Consider the following 11,355-nt stretch of genomic DNA (forward strand, 5'->3'; position numbering starts at 1 on the left):
AGAAGCGCTTTAGTTGCTATATGTGGCGGAAAAATGCATGAATACGCTTGTCTTCGTTGGTAAAATTAAAGTTACGTGGTAGCCCGAAACTTATTTCCGAGTGCATTTCCACTCTGGGATGGTCTGAAGCCTTCCTGGTTGTCGGTGGTCGGAGTATTTTGGATTTTCGTTTAGGGTAGCTGGTATCAGGTATTTGTTAAGTAACCAGAAACGATAGGTTTGTTAGGACCAAATTACCGGTTATTTTATATTTATAAGTCGTACTGCTTGAAACTCTGGTGGAACAGAGGAACTTATGAAATCTTCCTGCGTTATCAATGGAGCAGCAGCATCGTCTCGATACAATATTGCAACGTGGTCATCACCTTCCGGTGCATTGTTGAAACAGTGATGTTCTCAAGCAGACTTTCTCTTTCATAATTTCTCTGGCGGTGGCGTGGGGAGGGGGAAGACGCTAGAAAAGGTTTGAATTATGTGTAAAGTTTGTTCGAAGTCACTGAGAGTTCTCATTCTGAAATACTGACTGAATATAGTCTGGGTAATTTGCATGCCCTGACTTACACTCCCAAGAAACACACACACACACACACACACACACACACACACATACACACATACTGTGGTGTCACCGCCAGACACCACACTTGCTAGGTGGTAGTTTTTAAATCAGCCGCGGTCCGTTAGCATACGTCGGACCCGCGTGTCACCACTATCAGTGGTTGCAGACCGAGCTCCGCCACACGGCAGGAGTAGTCTAGAGAGACTCCCTAGCACTCGCCCCATTTGTACAGCCGACTTTGCTAGCGATGGTTCACTGACTACAGACGCTCTCATTTGCAGAGACGACAGTTTAGCATAGCCTTCAGCTACGTCATTTGCTACGACCTAGCAATACGCCATATTCAGTTACTATAAGTATTCTGAACAGATAACATTGTGAATCATGTATCCTCAAGAGCAACGTTCATCATTAATGGATTAAAGTTAAGTATCAAACTACTAACGTCCGCTTTCTGAATTATAATTCCTTGTCATGTTCCAGACCTCACGTCAGTATAGTTCTTCCCTCCTCACGCCAGCCTGCGTGAGCTACAACGCGTGCATTTCGGCCTCCTCTAGTAACGCGGTGTTGGCTCTTCAACCAACACAACACATACATACATGAAAACCGACGCGCCACGAAGGAGTTATGAAAACTGGTCAAATGTTGATATTCATACAAGTTCAAATGGTTCAAATGGCTCTGAGCACTATGGGACTTAACATCTGCGGTCATCAGTCCCCTAGAACTTAGAACTACTTAAACCTAACTAACCTAAGGACATCACACACATCCATGCCCGAGGCAGGATTCGAACCTGCGACCATAGTTCATACAAGTGTCGACAGAAAATACAATACCGTAAACTCTGGTAGCCGATACCTGCCAGGATAGCCGAGAGCGCTAACGCGCTGCTTCCTGGACTCGGGTAGGCGCGCCGGCCCCGGATCGATTCCGCCCGGCGGATTAGCGACGAGGGCCGGTGTGCCGGCCAGCCTGGATATGGTTTTTAGGCGGTTTTCCACATCCTGCTAGGTGAATACTGGACTGGTCCCCACGTTCCGCCTCAGTTACACGCGTCGCTGACATTTGAAACACGTCCGCACTATTTCACGCTTTACACTAGACGCAGACAGTTGGGGTACACTGATTCCATCCTTGGGGGTACGGGGTGGCGGCAGGAAGGGAATCCGGCCATCCCGTAATCTAACATTGCCAAATCCGTTGTAAACACGCCAACCCTGCGATCGCTGCGGGACTATGGCGTAAGCGAAAGGAAGAAGAAAGAAACTCTGGCAGCCGATGGAAGATTGTGTGACGCTGCAACCCAGTTTCACTGCACAGCTGGCAAGGATAGTAAAGAGCGAACATGTCGATAACAGGACATAAAGTCTTCGTGAATTTCACTCTGTGCACGCAGCTGGAAACCAAGTACGCCTCGGAGACACGAGGGTGGACAATATACGTAGATGTCAGCCTCTGAGAGACGTTTGACTCAAAGAAGTCAGTTGAAGTAATCGGAGAATCACCCCACATTTGAATAGAAGCAGTACCACTATTCGATGATGTTGGCAGGAATGGGTGAATCACAGCCGAAAGCAGCGTCGAGAAGGAAGCAGTCGACCTCGAGAGAAGACAGAACGTGAGAACAGAGCAATAGTCAGAGAGGCACTCAGAGCCCCAGATTCATCATAACCATCAATCCGATGTGCAACTGGTGCCGAGTACCAAACGGTCAGTTTACAGTGATGACCGGCACATTCAGCATGGAATCTCTTTGACTGGAGTAGAATTGTCTTCAGTCATGAGTTCTGCTTCGAAGTGGTTCCCGATGCCCATCGAAGACGTGTGTGGAAACGCCACGGACGGCGGTGTGATACCAACCTGACTATTGCCCGCTATATGGCCCGGCAAGCTGGAGTGATGGTCTGGAGTGGCGCTTCATTTCATAGCGGAACTGCTTTGGTTGTTAACCGCGGCACACTTACAGCCGCCGGGCGAAGTGGCCGAGCGGTTCTAGGCGCTTCAGTCTGAAACCGCGCGACCGCTGCGGTCGCAGGTTCGAATCCTGCATCGGGCATGGATGTGTGTGATGTCCTTAGGTTAGTTAGGTTTAAGTGGTTCAAAGTTCTAGGGGACTGATGACCTCCGATGTTAAGTCCCATGGTGCTCAGAGCCATTTGAACACTTACAACCCAGCACCAGCGCTAAGAACATTGCCGTTTCCAGAATGAGATTTTCACTCTGCAGCGAAGTGTGCGCTGATATGAAACTTCCTGGCGGATGAAAACTGTGTGCCGGACCGAGACTCGAACTCGGGACCTTTGCCTTGCGCGCCGGCCGAAGTGGCCGTGCGGTTAAAGGCGCTGCAGTCTGGAACCGCAAGACCGCTACGGTCGCAGGTTCGAATCCTGCCTCGGGCTTGGATGTTTGTGATGTCCTTAGGTTAGTTAGGTTTAACTAGTTCTAAGTTCTAGGGGACTAATGACCTCAGCAGTTGAGTCCCATAGTGCTCAGAGCCATTTGAACCATTTTTGAACCTTGCGCGGTCAAGGGCTCTGACGGCAGAGCACTTGCCCGCGAAAGGCAAAGGTCCCGAGTTCGAGTCTCAGTCCGGCACACAGTTTTAATATGCCAGGAAGTTTCAACATTGCTGTTGCTGTATCTGGTATGAAACACGACGTTTGGTCAGTTTCACAGTTGGTACAAGACCTGGGTCTTAAAATAAAAGCTGAGGAGTATCACCTCGTCCTCTTATCATCGAAAGTTGATGATCGGATAGTTTAGTTAGAGAGTTCCTCCAACACTTCTTATGGTATCCAACTGCCATATAAAAAAAACTGTAAGGAATTTCGATGTAATTTTGGATGAGCGTCTTAACTCAGAAGAACAAATTGTCATTGCATGCAGGAGCTATCTCCCTTGCCTAACCGCGCGGAATGGCCGTACGATTTGAGGCGCGATGTCACGGACTGCGCGGCCTCTCCTGCCGGAGGTGCGAGTCCTCTCTCGGGCATGGGTGTGTGTGCTGTTTTTAGCATAAATTAGTTTAAGTTAGTTTAAGTACCGTGTAAGTCTAGGGACCGATGACCTCAGCAGTTTGGTCCCTTAGGAATTCACACACATTTGAACTTTTTTTCCCTTGCGTACATGCAAACCAAAAGTTTACAAAAAACATTTTCACCTAAAGTAAAACAAAAATTACTCTAGTCTTGAGTGGTGTCAAATGTTCACTACTGTGATGTAGTTCAGCGTGAAGTCTGAGTTACCCATGAAACCTTACATAACATACTTGTGTAACTGGCTTGTTTGGTCAAGTCAGCTCCTCATACGCTTATTTAGGCTGCATACGACCGGAAAGATGACATGATTTTAATTTGCTCTGTTTTCTTCATCGGTTTCTTAGTCCCTGTGTCTCCAGTGCCTCTCCTCACACATGAAAGTCCCATCCTTATACGATAACAGCAATACCAGACCGCACACGTCGAGCATCTTGGATGTTCCTTTGCCTAGACACTAAATATGTCTCCATCTCCTCCTCTATTTCCGCCATACATCTCTGAAACAAACTACTGTCTCTTATCCAAAACCACTTTGTATTCGAGAAGAGATCGCAGCTTTATATGTCATCGTCAGCATTGCTTCCCTCTTGTCATATCCCAGCTGTTTTCCTTCTGTCCACCGGTGAAACTGCATATCTGTCAGGTCGTCAACGCTATTCATGTTTTTGTAATCCTTGTCAGTTTTTTTTACTAATCAGCTGATCTTACCCAACAATTTCTCTCTTTTCCTCTAACCAGTCAACTTCTTCTACAAATCTGATTCTTTCTTACTCCTGCCATGCATTTATGATAATTGCCTTTTCTCACATTCGACATAAATGAAAGTGAAATTGTTTAACATAAGCTAAAAAGACTTACAGTTCTTAAATTCCGCATATTCATTACTTTATCTACTGTTTTTATCATTATTGTTGTTATTATTCATTGGTTCACTTATTTAAATGGTACTAATATAACGATAACAGTTTTAATAACAAATTATGATCATTTTTCGAAGAATACCACGAACCATACTGCACGTGTTCAGTATAACTGCCTTCTGCAGTTGCCAACAGAGCGAAAGATGCAGTTTTAGATTTAGGTCCTCCACAGTCCGTTTGGGAAAACACCGCTGGTATGATGAGTATATACTTTCGTTTCCACAAAGCGCTTATCTCATCTGCCAGGTCCGTGCGTTAGGCCTTCATCTCATTGCAAGTGGTTTGAAAATCATGGTAACTGGCTACAACGATGTCTCTGAGCACGGTGCACTGCTCAGATTCAGTTATTATTATTATTATCACTATCAACTCATATAATATGCATACTGTTATGTCACTAAGGATGCCTAGTTAGAACTAACAAAGAGCCTGATGTCATCTTACCAGGTGAAATAAATGCGTAAATAAATAACAACATACAAAGAAAAGGTCAAAAAAGCTATACAGAAGAACCAACTGTAAGGGAGCAAATGTAGTATACACTACTCTTCTTCTACCAAAAAGGCTAAGCCTTGTCTCTGCGGCCACAGCTTCTTCTTCGTCTCCGTGTATGAAGAACATCCCATCTCACTGATCGTAGTTTTTAAATAGGATGTTCTCGATTGTCCCTGGTTTTCTTCCCCATGATCTTGCCTTCTGAAATGTTTTGTAAAAGATTATCATTTCTAATTAAGTGACCAATGACTTTTTCTTTGCGTTGGTCTATAACTTTCAGTAGATCTTTCTCCTCTTCTGTTTCCTGTAGAACCACCTTATTTGTGTTTTTATTAGTCCAGCTAATCCTTGTAAATCTCCTCCAAGAACTAATTCGAGACGAGCTTTCTCCTGCTTTGCTAATGTCCAGGTTTCACATCCGTAAGTCGGTGGAATCCACACAGGCCGTTACAGATCCTTTCTCAGTGTGGAAAATGATGTGCTTGTTCAGTAGAAATTTTTTTTAATCAGTATTATTCTTCTCTATTGTTTTTCTTCATATAGCTACCGAAATAGGGAAATTCGGTTACTTCCTCGAGTTGCTCACTGCCTACAGTCTTACTTCCACCCCATTTCCTGTCTATAACCGTGATTTTTGTCTTGTTGATATTTATTTTTGGTTTTGCGATCTCTCTATGTAAGACCTTACGCAGTTTATTTACTTCTTTCTCCGAGCCTGCCACTGTTCCAGTGTCACATGCAGATCTCAAGCAATGAATATGCATACCATTAATTCTGATTTTAGTAATCTTTCTTTCATTGGTATTATTGCCTCCTCGTTGAAAATATTAAATAAATAAGGTGATAAATGGCATCCCGGTTTCCTTCTAATTTTTGCTAATTTCTTGCTATCATTAATATTCGGTTCAGCACATTGACTCCTATATACAATCAAAATTATTCGCCTGTCCTACCAGTCACGTCCTACTTTTCGCATTGCGTTAATTAATAACTTCCAATCAACCGTCTGAGTCAATAGATGCTACACCCGTTTTTTCTGTTTACCTCCAGTTTTATTTCCAAAATTTGATGCAGTGGAAAATATTGCTTGCATCGTTCCTTTCCATCATCTGAAGCAAAATTGGCCATTGTATAGGTTCGAATCTAATTGTTTTTAATTCTTTACCACTGACAATAAATTTTTGATGTATGTGACAGAAAGGTTAATGTGTTATAATTTGTGCCGTCCTTTACATTTGGCCTCTTGGATCACGCAGTATGTCTACTTTTTGTAGAGTCAGGTGGTGTGATACCTTTTTCATAACGTTTAGATACCACAATATGATATTGTCACCATTATTTTCTAGGAACTCTGCGGAGATGTCATCAATGACCGTTGCTTTGTCTGATTTTAACCTGTTTCTTCCGAGGAACAACAACCTTTTGCTATCGGTGCTGCTCTATTGTTTTCATCAATTAGTTTTTCATTTCTAATCTTCTCTTCTATCCCTCCAGTTTCAGCAGCACTGTACAGGACTTCAGTATACCCTTTACATATGTCATTTACATCTTCTATATCAAACAGCAGCTTCGCATTTTAATCTCTCGCTGTCTTACTCGTCGTTCTCTGCCTGTGCTGCAACAGCTTATTGTTGAAGTAATCTTCATCCTGATTCCCAGATTGGAAATAATCTTGAAATGCTTTGCTGATTTTTGCCCGTCAATTTTTTTCGCTAAGCGGCACATTGTTGTCAGATGGTTGTTGATTGCTTTATATTGATCAGTGCTCTTTTCTTTTAGTTTGTTCCTGTTGCCGATAAGATCAAATACTGCTGGTGTCATCTAAGTTTTCGTAGGTTCTATCTTTATTATTCCTAATGCGTCTGCGGGTACACTAGTACCACCGGAAATTTCACAGAAGAATGCAGTTGAGCAAAGTCCAGCCTGTATGTAAACTGCCGGGAAAAAAAGTACACGTGGAAAGACGTCGGTTTCAATATGACGACAGCCTGTGCCACCTGGGAGGGAGCAGATGTAGTGATAATGGTTTCAATCTCGTTCGCCAAAAGGTAGCGCAGTGGCATAGCTAACAGAGGGCCGTCTATGTGTATCCTTTAATAGGGAATGCCCACAGCCAGAAGGCACAGTGTGCTGCATACTTGTGAAGCAGCCAACTATGCCGCGGAGACGCACTAGTGTTCCCTACAGCCAACTGAGCGAGTTTGGAAGGGGTAAAATTGTGGCCTTCTGAGTGGCGCGATGGTCCTTTCGGAGAACTGCCACACGAGTTGGACGCGCTGCGTCAGTTTTATTACGATGCTGGTTTCAGTGGTCACGTGAACATTCTCACACCCGTAGAGGAGGCTCTGGACGCCCATGCAGCACAGACGCCAGCCAGGATCGTCGGCTTGTAAGGGCAGCAGTGGTAGATCGTACGGCTACGACAGCACAGATAATAATGAAATGATAATTAAATCAAGACCCCAACCCGTCGACAGGTGCTGATGTACATCAACGGGGACAGCTGAAAATGTGTGCCTCGACCGGGACTCGAACCCGGGATCTTCTGCTTACATGGCAGATGCTCTATCCATCTGAGCCACCGAGGGCACAGATAGTAGTGCGACTGCAGGGATTTATCCTTTGCACGCTCCCTGTGAGACCCACATTCACAACTTAATGTTCACTCACTACATTCGTAGTGCCCCTCCCCATTACACTCATTACTCGCGGCAGACAATCTTACCGAGTCCCGTAAGAGTTCGGGCAACGCGTGTGTAACCAGCACAGAAGAAGAAGTTCAATGGACGGTTAGCCTTAACTACACTCCTGGAAATGGAAAAAAGAACACATTGACACCGGTGTGTCAGACCCACCATACTTGCTCCGGACACTGCGAGAGGGCTGTACAAGCAATGATCACACGCACGGCACAGCGGACACACCAGGAACCGCGGTGTTGGCCGTCGAATGGCGCTAGCTGCGCAGCATTTGTGCACCGCCGCCGTCAGTGTCAGCCAGTTTGCCGTGGCATACGGAGCTCCATCGCAGTCTTTAACACTGGTAGCATGCCGCGACAGCGTGGACGTGAACCGTATGTGCAGTTGACGGACTTTGAGCGAGGGCGTATAGTGGGCATGCGGGAGGCCGGGTGGACGTACCGCCGAATTGCTCAACACGTGGGGCGTGAGGTCTCCACAGTACATCGATGTTGTCGCCAGTGGTCGGCGCAAGGTGCACGTGCCCGTCGACCTGGGACCGGACCGCAGCGACGCACGGATGCACGCCAAGACCGTAGGATCCTACGCAGTGCCGTAGGGGACCGCACCGCCACTTCCCAGCAAATTAGGGACACTGTTGCTTCTGGGGTATCGGCGAGGACCATTCGCAACCGTCTCCATGAAGCTGGGCTACGGTCCCGCACACCGTTAGGCCGTCTTCCGCTCACGCCCCAACATCGTGCCGCCCGCCTCCAGTGGTGTCGCGACAGGCGTGAATGGAGGGACGAATGGAGACGTGTCGTCTTCAGCGATGGGAGTCGCTTCTGCCTTGGTGCCAATGATGGTCGTATGGGTGTTTGGCGCCGTGCAGGTGAGCGCCACAATCAGGACTGCATACGACCGAGGCACACAGGGCCAACACCCGGCATCATGGTGTGGGGAGCGATCTCCTACACTGGCCGTACACCACTGGTGATCGTCGAGGGGACACTGAATAGTGCACGGTACATCCAAACCGTAATCGAACCCATCGTTCTACCATTCCTAGACCGGCAAGGGAACTTGCTGTTCCAACAGGACAATGCACGTCCGCATGTATCCCGTGCCACCCAACGTGCTCTAGAAGGTGTAAGTCAACTACCCTGGCCAGCAAGATCTCCGGATCTGTCCCCCATTGAGCATGTTTGGGACTGGATGAAGCGACGTCTCACGCGGTCTGCACGTCCAGCACGAACGCTGGTCCAACTGAGGCGCCAGGTGGAAATGGCATGACAAGCCGTTCCACAGGACTACATCCAGCATCCCTACGATCGTCTCCATGGGAGAATAGCAGCCTGCATTGCTGCGAAAGGTGGATATACACTGTACTAGTGCCGACATTGTGCATGCTCTGTTGCCTGTGTCTATGTGCCTGTGGTTCTGTCAGTGTGATCATGTGATGTATCTGACCCCAGGAATGTGTCAATAAAGTTTCCCCTTCCTGGGACAATGAATTCACGGTGTTCTTATTTCAATTTCCAGGAGTGTATATAAAGATGTTATCTGTTCTTTCGGGCATGACTGAAAGAACAGATACCATGGTTCATATGCGCATAGGGAAGTGGTCTTGCGAGGCCAGACGTGTCAACGCGAATTATTGCGAACCGGTTATTAGTTGTGGGACTGTGGGCACGCACATCTCTATCCCGTCTTCCACTCACGTCATAGCATCGACGTGCACAACTCGACTTGTGCCGTCAGAGGATCGCTTGGAAGGTGGAATGGCGCTCCGTGGTCTTCAGCGATGAAAGCAAATTCCACCTGACGCAAGTGACAGTCGTTTGCGCGTACGGCACAGACATGGTGAGCTCTGTCTCGTAGGGTGCATTCGTCCAAGGTAAGCTGGCCCCACCACAGGCCTTATGGACTGGGATGCGATATGCAACAACTGTTGTTCACCTTTGGTGTTTCTGAAGGGTAGGCTAACCAGCTCTCGGAACGTGTACAATGTCGTTGGACTCGTTCTTTTGACTTTCTTGCAGCAGGAAGGCGATGTATCGTTCCAACAGGAAAATACCCCCCCACACACTGCGTGTGAAACTCAACGTGCTCTGCAAGACATGCGGCAACTTCCCTGGCCAGCACGATGACCAGACGTGTTTCCAGTCGGGCGCGAGTGGGATATGATGGGACGAGAAGTGACTTGTGCGAGTCGTCGGCGAACAGTTCTTACAGAACTACGTGAACAAGTCGAGTGGGCGTGGCATAGCGTATACCAGAACAGTATTCGCCATCTGTACTATCGACTGGATGGAGTTAGTTCCTACATTACCATCTGTGGAGGCTCCACCACGTAGTAATATGGATGTTTCAGCATGGGTCGATACCTGATACCTCAGAACCGCTTGTACTATTGATCTGTAAATGTAATCATTTCGTGTACTCTATATGCACTGTTGAAACAATAAACCGTTTGTGAACTGGAAATCTCTCAAAGAGTGTACTAATTTTTTTCCGGCGGTGTGTACATAGCCTCATAGAGAAATGCAGCAGCCATAAAGGGAGCGGTATGAAATGAAACTTTACTGGGTGCGCCGGTATATGATGTTATTTCTGTGATTAAAAATTCTACCCGTATTTACAAAGAACTTGTCAATATGAGCCCACTTATATGAGGTTGCACTCTCTCAGGTCTGGATGCGTGCATTTATTGGGTTGGAAGGCTTCTCAAAGAGCCATTATATCCTCTCCTGGGGCAATCTGGCCTACAGGTGTTGTAACTGATGCTTGATATCCTCGGTGCTGGCACTGGGACGGACTTGACGTCCAAGCTGTTTCATGTCCTTTCTGGGACAGATTTGGGATCAACATCACGCAGACATTTCATAGAGACAAGTGCCATGTGGGGGCGACCACAGTCCTGTTGAAACAGGGACTACGATAGTGTTGCATATGAGGTAACACGTGAGGACGCATGATGACTGTGACGTACCATTGTGCCGTCAGGCATCTCGTAGTCACCACCAACAGGGACCCGGAGTCATACTGGACGCCTCCCCACACCGCGCCCCCAGGAGAACACCGCTGTGCCTCTCCAAAACGTAGGAAGAATGAGATCTCTCTCCAGGTCGCCGCCATACTCGCCGATGATGGTCATCTGGGGTCGAGCAGAACCGCGATTCCTCGTTGAAAACAATGCGACGCCATTCCTCAGCAGTCCTTGCTTCCGAACACAGCCGTTTGTGTTGTCGAGTTAAGAACGGCCTGCACATGGGACGGCAATTCTCTAGTCCAGTTGCTCCTAGTTTTCGTCCCATGATGCGGGATGTCATACAATGTTGCAGGTTGTCCATTACTTGTTCTCGAATGACAGTCGTAGATGTGAAGTGGTTACGATGTATTTGGTGCCCAGTATGGCGACCCTCCTTTGTAGTTGCTCAAACACGGTGGACCGGAACCTTGACGACAAGTACCTGTGCACTCAAGTTTCCATAAAATCCAACAGTGGGCCACTGTCACATCCAAGTTTCCCTTACCTCTGGATGTTACACGAGTTGACCAGCCGACCGAATGTAGATCCAAGTTGAGGCCCTTTTCTAACTCTGTCAGGTGCTGATAACAATGTCTCAAACGAGTACGCGGCATCTCCGTGTGCTTCA

At 47.1% G+C, this 11,355-nt stretch overlaps 1 non-coding gene across 1 annotated transcript; it reads right to left on the reverse strand.

The window, feature by feature from the left end:
• Positions 1-7,532: 7,532 nt before the first annotated feature.
• Positions 7,533-7,607, reverse strand: Trnat-ugu. Its single transcript has one exon. It is a non-coding gene; the product is annotated as a tRNA-Thr (tRNA).
• Positions 7,608-11,355: the final 3,748 nt, after the last annotated feature.

The sequence above is a fragment of the Schistocerca americana genome, chromosome 8 (genome assembly GCF_021461395.2).
Source record: "Schistocerca americana isolate TAMUIC-IGC-003095 chromosome 8, iqSchAmer2.1, whole genome shotgun sequence".
In the NCBI taxonomy this organism is placed as follows: Eukaryota; Metazoa; Arthropoda; class Insecta; order Orthoptera; family Acrididae; genus Schistocerca; species Schistocerca americana.